Consider the following 8256-nt stretch of genomic DNA (forward strand, 5'->3'; position numbering starts at 1 on the left):
GCTTGGTGTTCATGTCACTACTTTGTGTGTTGACATGACACGAGGTATTCGAACGGTTTCCAATTTTCCACAATAAATTGGTGGCGACTCCAGAAATGCAAATAAACCAAAGAGAGTGAAAAGCTTGCTTCGCTTTTCGCCCCCGTGGGCCCGCGTCCACAGTTTGGCGACTCCGTTGGGGATAATACACTTACGTGTAGCCAAAAGGGTGAAACTTGAACAAGGTTAGGGAATAATTTGTACAAGATAATTGTCGGTTTTCATAACTCGGTCTTCCTAGATCGTTTCATTCGGCCTTCATAGGCCCAACCCAACCCATTCGACTAATCGTCCCGTCTAAACGGTCCTAATTCTTATTTGGCCCTAAGGATGGATAGCGATTGACGTCATCCATACCATGGTACTTACTCTTGTTTGTATCAAGGACTTTCACTACTTGAGGAAATGGACTAGGAATCGGCCTTACTCTTGTTTGGTACGAGCCTCTCCACAGACTTCGGGTTTGATTGTTCGGTATGGCAACCCACCCTTTAAACCAAAACCCTTCTAAATGCACTCAGCATCCTGTTATAATGCTTGTATAATGTTTGTACCATATGTGATCACCATTTCTAAGCAAAACCATGACGATTTTTTTATAAAAATCAAAATCCTTTTTTAAATGTAAAGATTTCGAACTTAGGCCTAACATTAGCGCAAAACCACTCGAAACTCTGTCCAATTGTCGAGTCAAAATTCGGGCCTCAAAACCCATTTCAAAGCCTCACTTCGAGTCCACTCCTACAACTACACTAAAGTTGACTAGGACCAACCTTTTCAAACTTCGTCATTTCCCCAAAACTCACTTGACACAAGTGGCACACTCCCACTTCACAAGTCAAAAACATTTCTTTTCAAGAAAGTGTGCTAGAATGGCCGATCATGTTTTGATTCGTCGTCGATCTCTTATCCAATTTCCCAGATGCCTGAAACAAGCGACGTGAACTTCAACCAACTCCAGAATGGTAATGATCAAATCCTAGCTGCACTAGCTCGTCTCCAAGTCACTCAAGACCAAGTGTACGATCGCCTTGACACAATCGAGGGCCGAATATATGCCGTGGAAACGAGGATGCCTCCTCGAGAAAGTGAAGTGTCTGATGAATTTGTGAATAACTTCGGGGACGAAAACCCTCCCATAGGTATGACTGCAGCTGAGAAACGACTCCAATACTTGGAAGAACAATTGATGTATCTCAAAGGGGATGACATTTATAGGGAAAATAATCGCAAATATGAAGCCGTGAGTTCCAAGTTGCCAACCAACTTCAACATGAGAGATATCCCTAAATTCAAGGGGCATGAAAACCCTTTGAACCATATCCGTGCTTTCAAGGATTACATGTCTATCAAAGGCATTAAACCCGAGATGTTCTTAAGGATATTTCCTTCATCTCTTGACACCATCCCAAAACAATGGTTCTATTCTCTAGAGCATAAGAAAATCGCTACCTGGGACGATGCCGCAATCGAGTTTGCCAAACAATACGCGGATAATGCTGAAATCCAAGTTAACATGCGCACCTTAGAGGTTCTTACCCAAAATGACAAATAAGGTTTCACCGACTTCCTAAGTAGGTGGAGGAAGACTAGTACTCAACTTGTTGAACGTCCAGACGAAGCTACCCTCTTGGAGAAATTCGTGGACAACCTAAAGCCCATCTATGCAAATCATTTGAGGTATCAAAACATTAAGACCTTCATAGACATAACCGTACTAGGGACAAGGATTGAAGATGACATCCGTAAAGAGCTCTTGTCCAAAACGGTAGGTCGTGGATATCAAGGCTCAACAAATCGTTCTTACGGCTCTATTAGCAAAACCGATGAGGTTAACCTTCTCGAGCCATCTAAGAAGAGTACCCCACCAAGGAAATTCACAAATCTAGGGGACACGTATTCCAACGCTCTGAAAAGGTTGATGAAACTGGGTAAACTTCAACCCATAGGCCCTACACCCGAACCAGAAAAGAAATCCAAGTTCTGGGATGAGAATTCGTACTGAGAATACTATAGAGGCAAAGGACATGATACAGAAAAATGCTACAAACTGAAAAATGTACTTCAAGATATGATTGAAGACGGTCGCCTGCTAATACCGCCTGGAGGTAAGCCTAACAACACTCAGAATCCTCTTGGAATTCTAGTGATTACAAGTGACGAATCTACCTTAGATTGCTCACATGTTATCTCCCCAAAAGAAGAGGTGATCAATGAGATATGGACGGATAGCGAGGAAGATGTCTACCTCCAGGATCTTCACTTAATCAAGAGCGCCAAAAGCATCATGGATGAGATCATTGCCACACTGGGCACAGAAACTAACACCAATCAGCAGAAAGGATGGAGAAAGTCGATCAAGTGGACAAACAATCAAGAAAGACTCTTCAAGCTCATTACTGGAGAAGGAGAGATGTTCAAAGGAGGACCAGAAGACGATGAATTCGAGTCAGAGTCGGAGTCTAGAGAAGGTCCTAGAGAGTCTCCTCCTGTCGTCATTCCCACTCCCCTTGTTTCTCCTAGCTTAGTGTCAAATAGTAACAGTAGTTCGGGAAATGTCCCAACGGCTGTCCCTTTACCGCCACTGACTACAGATCAGATGGCTTCTTTGTTTCAACTTTTCTCAAATTTTAATATGAATAAATCAGGTTCTGCTTACTCTTCGTGTTATCTTGAATGCAATTCTGTTTACGATGATAATGAGGATGACCCAGACCCAGACTCAATCGAAATACCTCCCTACATAGTCAAAGAAATATTACAAGAGGGGGAAGGGGGACCAGTGATAGAAAATACTGAACCCATCAACATAGGAACTGAACTAGAACCCCAAGAACTTAGGATAGGGACGACCTTGAGCCCTACCGAAAGGGCCAATTTCATAGACCTCCTGCACGAGTTCAAAGACGTTTTTGCTTGGTCCTACAAAGACATGCCAGAGATCGACATGGACATCGCAGAGTATAGAATCCCAATCAAACCAGGTTTCAAACCCATGAAACAGAAGCTTCGTCGAATGAGGACAGAATAGGCTCTCAAGATCAAAGAAGAAGTCGATAAACAATTCAAAGCCGGGTTCATCAAAGTTTCCGAGTACTCAGACTGGGTAGCTAACATAGTACCCGTACCCAAAAAGGATGGGTGAATCCGTGTTTGTGTTGAATTTAGAGACTTAAACAAAGCAAGTCCTAAGGATGACTTTCCTCTACCACATATCGACAGCAGATCACGCGTTACTATCCTTCATGGATGGATACGCAGGATATAACCAGACCAAGATGGCCATAGAAGATATGCATAAGACCGCCTTAGTCACTCAATGGGGAACCTATTGCTACACGGTTATGCCGTTTGGGTTAATCAATGCCGGAGCTACACACCAATGCACCGCAACTACGCTCTTACATGACATGATGCATAAAGAAGTTGAGGTATACGTAGATGACATGATTGTCAAGTCCAAGGAAAGAGAGGGGCATATTGCGAACCTTCGCAAATTCTTCTCAAGGCTACGGAAGTACAACATCAGACTCAATCCTCAGAAATGCGCATTCGGAGTAACATCGGGAAAACTCCTGGGATACGTTGTTAGCCAACGAGGTATAGAAATAGACCCTTCTAAGATCAAAGCTCTAGTCGAAATGCCGCAACCTTAAACGGAGAAAGAAGTTAGAGGATTCCTAGGCAAGGTGCAGTACATAAGTCGATTCATATCGAAACTCACCATGATCTGCGAACCTATCTTCAAGAAGTTAAAGAAAACAGATCACACCATGTGGGATGATGACTGTCAGAAGGCTTTCAACCGAATCAAGGAAATACTAGCCAAACCACTAGTGCTCATGCCACCTCAACGAGATCAACCTCTTGGTTTATATCTCACGGTAACTTAAACGGCCATGGGCGCCATGCTAGCTCAAACCATAGGAAAAGAAGAAAGAGCTATCTACTACCTTAGTAAGAAGTTCTTGGAGTACGAGTGCAAATACACGCCACTCGAGAAGACATGCCTCGCTCTTGTGTGGGCAACAAAGAAGCTACGCCATTACATGCTTAGCTACTCCGTCAAAATATACTCCAAAATGGATCCTGTCAAATACCTCTTCGAGAAACCCATCCTCAACGGACGTTTAGCGAGATGAACTTTGATGCTCTCAGAGTTCGATCTCAAGTATGTACCTTTGAAGGTTATAAAGGGGCGCGCCGTTGCCGAATTCTTCGTAGAAAATCCCATTAATGATACACAAACGATAGACACCTGGTCATTTCCGGATGAGGATATACTCCAAACGGATGTAGACTCCTGGGACCTCTATTTTGATGGAGCATCGAACTTAAGAGGATTTGGAATAGGAGTGTTGCTCATTTCTCTTGAAGGCGAGCATACACCAATCTCTGTCAAACTCGACTTTGAGGTGACAAATAATGCTGCAGAATTCGAAGCTTGTCTCATTGGATTACAAGCGGCAGTAAGTTTAGGCATCAAGAATCTTTGAGTACATGGGGATTCATCTTTGATCATCAACCAAATTACGGGATCTTGGAAAATCTAAAGTGAAAGCTTAGCACCTTATCAAGCCAGAATAGACCAAGTTGCCTAATTCTTCGCTCAAGTAACCTACCTACACCTACCTCGAGAGGAGAATCAATTTGCATATGCTCTTGCAAAACTTGCATCTTTGATTAATATGCCAGATAGTATGGTAGAAATGCCTTTATGCATCGAACGACGATCAGAGCCAGCTTATGTGCACCAAATCACCGATGAAGAGGAAATCACAGAGGAACCTTGGTTCCAAGCGATCCTAAACTTCAAACTCAATGGCACCTATCCACCAGAAATGGACAATAGGGGACAACGCGCTATCCGCTTACTAGCTTCCCAATACGTTCTCATGCAAGGAGAATTATATAAAAGAACACCTCTTGGTGTAATCCTACGCTATCTTGATCATTCACAGGCACGGAAAGTGATGGAAGAAGTCCATGATGAAGAATGTGGCCCTTACATGAGTGGACCCATGATGGCAACGAAAATCACACGTTTGGGGTATTATTTGACCATGATGGAATCCGATTGCATCAAATATGTAAGACATTGCCATAATTGCCAAATCTTCGGGAATGTACAACATGTCCCTCCTTCATTGCTTTACACCATGACATCTCCCTGGCCATTTTCTGCTTGGGGAATTGATATCATCGACAAGATCACTCCAGACGGAACAGGAGGTCACTGTTTCATCCTGGTAGCAATCGATTATTTCACCAAGTGGGTAGAAGCGGCTTCCTACACCAGTCTTACAGCCAAGAACGTAGCAAAGTTCATACAAACCAACATTATCTGTCGATATGGTTTCCCACATGAGATCATCAGTGACAATGGATCACATTTTCAAGCTGAGACTGAACAATTGCTAGCCAAGTACAAAATCAAGCATCACCACTCCTCGCCATATAGACCACAAACCAATGACGCGGTAGAGGCGCCAAACAAGAACGTTGTCACGATTCTTAAGAAAATGATTGACAACTATAAAGATTGGCCAAGCAAGATACCCTTTGCTTTATGGGGATACCGTACATCTGTTAGGAGGCCCACTGGGGCCACCCCTTTCTATTTGACCTACGGCATGGAAGCTGTACAACCAGTCAAGCTAGAAATACCATCCTTGCGTATTTTACTCGAAAGTCAAATCCCAGAAGCCGAGTGGAGGAGGGATAGATATGAAGAACTCATCTTCCTGGATGAACGAAGGTTACGTGCATTACATAATGTGGAAACATACCAAGCACGTATCAAACGAGCCTTCAACAAAAGGGTCAAGCCAAGGAACATAAAAGAAGGAGACTTGGTCCTCAAATCAATTAGAGCTCTTTTACCTATCGATCCACGAGGAAAATTTAAACCCAATTGGGCTGGACCATTTCACTTCCAGGGGGTGCGGTTAGAATCATAGACCTAGATGGGAACAAATTTGCCAACCCGACAAACCTCGACCAATTGAAACGTTATTGTGCCTATAATAGGAGCAAAAACGCGCCTCGCGTAACCTCACGTGTCGCTCTTGTGACACGAAATAAACGGCCCATGGCCAAGCTGAATTAAGCTAATGTCATCTTGCTCTTGCATTTTGACAACTTGTCATCCTCATATCATCAAACAAACTAAATTGCATTTTAGGAGTAAGTAAAAGCTCATGCTTATTTCTAAGTTCATTACAAGCTCTTGCTTAGAACAATTATTCTTTTACATTTACTCGAACTACGCGCAAGGGTTTGATTTCATTTTTTTTAAATGAATACGTAGGCAATCCTTCACGGGATACAACCCATTTAATTATTTTAAATGTAAATAGAAGGACATTTGCAATTGCATTTGAAATTCGACAAGAATAATCATAGAAAATCACGATGGTATCATAACCAATTAACCTTTTTTTATTTCATTTCTAATAATAATAATAATATTACGTTACATAATAAAAATAATGCTAAAAAAAGGCTAGAATTCTAAAAACCCCACCTTCTTATAATAATAATAATAATAATAATAAATAATAATAATAAAGACTTAGGCTACTCTTCCATTTTCCCTTTGCCTTTGTCATTTTTATCATACTTCTTGTCTCGACCTCGAGCCGGATGCTCTTGCGCCACTTCAGACCTAATCACCAACAGTCTCTCTCGTGGTCTTGCTTTGCCATTCTTGTCAACCACCATCTCGACGGCAGGAGAAGTCTTCGGTTTCTTCGAAGGGTGAACAACTCGGAATCCGGCTTCTTCCTCTCCCTCAGTCAGATGCTTCTCTTTCTCCTTTTTCACCTCGCGAACCTTGTAGTTAACAGGCTCGCGCTTCCTCAATCTCTCGCGCTCCTCCAGAGTAGTAGCTTTCCTCCACCGCAGATAGGAATTTGACACCCATAGAGCACTAACAGAAGAATTCAAGAACCATATGTTCCTTTGAGCCCATTTAATGGCCCATTCTCTTCGACTCTCAGTAGTAAGCGCCACGGCAGTCTGCGGGACAGTGTCAAGCTTCGGGATCATCTGCTTCAACCCAACCTGCCTCATCAACCTCTCCGGAAAGATGCATATCATAAACTCCAAGCCAGGAATGCGAACAGGTCGGGTAGGATCCAAGGAAGATACTCCAGTGACAGATTTGAGATGCCACCATGGTACGATCCATTTAATTAAGGGGCCATCTTCACTCTTCAATTTGTTTTCCCAGTAGTTGCAGACTCGAGTGAAGTCCACCATATAGAGCCTAATCCTCATTGCAATTGAGCGAGCATGATAAGCAGGAACATTAACTGGGGGCTCGATCAATCGAAGACGCTCCATAAGCCAGACCTACCAGAAGCAGGAATTAGACAAAAAAAAAAAGAGAATAAAAAAAAAACGAAACAAAAAAAAAAAAAGAAAAAAAAAGAGAGAAAATAATTCTTTTACCTGCAAAATAATGGGACTTCCCAAATAAGGTAGGTCACGATTGACTTTCCTGTTATCTAACCCCAATAGGATCTCTCCTAAGCACATCCAAGCTGGGCTCCTGCGCAGCTCCATTTGCTCAATCAAGCTCAAATAACGAAGGTCGCCTCTCAAATCCTCATCAAAAAGCCCTTGAAGGACATATACATGTAATAGGCAAAACCCGAATGCCCTTCGCCTCACAACATAAGAGATAGTGGGATCTGCCCTATTGATGAATCGATCGATGAAATCCAACATTCGTACTCCTTTAGAAGTCACAAGACGGTCCACATTAGCTCTTGCCAACCCAAGCAAGTCCCTAAACTTGTTCTTATACCCTTGAGAAGTGGAGGGAATAGCAGGCAAATATTCCGGGTCCCAACCACCAATCGCAGCAATTTCTTCGGGAAATGGGCAAATGTCGCCTCCGGGGAAGGCAAATACGTGATAATTCGGGTCCCCAGTAATCAAGACAAGCATCTAGAAATGGTTTGAATACCTTGATCAGCTTCAAACTCAACAGCGATCCAAAATTATAAGCACCCATGTCGTGTTTCTTCACATTAGAGAACTCATTTGTCCACTCTTTTAGACGAATTTCGAGAGTATTCATGATGTATGCTTATTTTGAGAGCTTTATGTAATAAGACGAAGAAAAGATGGAAGAATTATGTGAATAAAACCTCCCTCGACGTTTCTATTTATACTAAAAGCTGTTTCCTAAAATCAGTCAGGACGGAT

This window comes from Silene latifolia, chromosome 1 (assembly GCF_048544455.1).
Source record: "Silene latifolia isolate original U9 population chromosome 1, ASM4854445v1, whole genome shotgun sequence".
In the NCBI taxonomy this organism is placed as follows: domain Eukaryota; kingdom Viridiplantae; phylum Streptophyta; class Magnoliopsida; order Caryophyllales; family Caryophyllaceae; genus Silene; species Silene latifolia.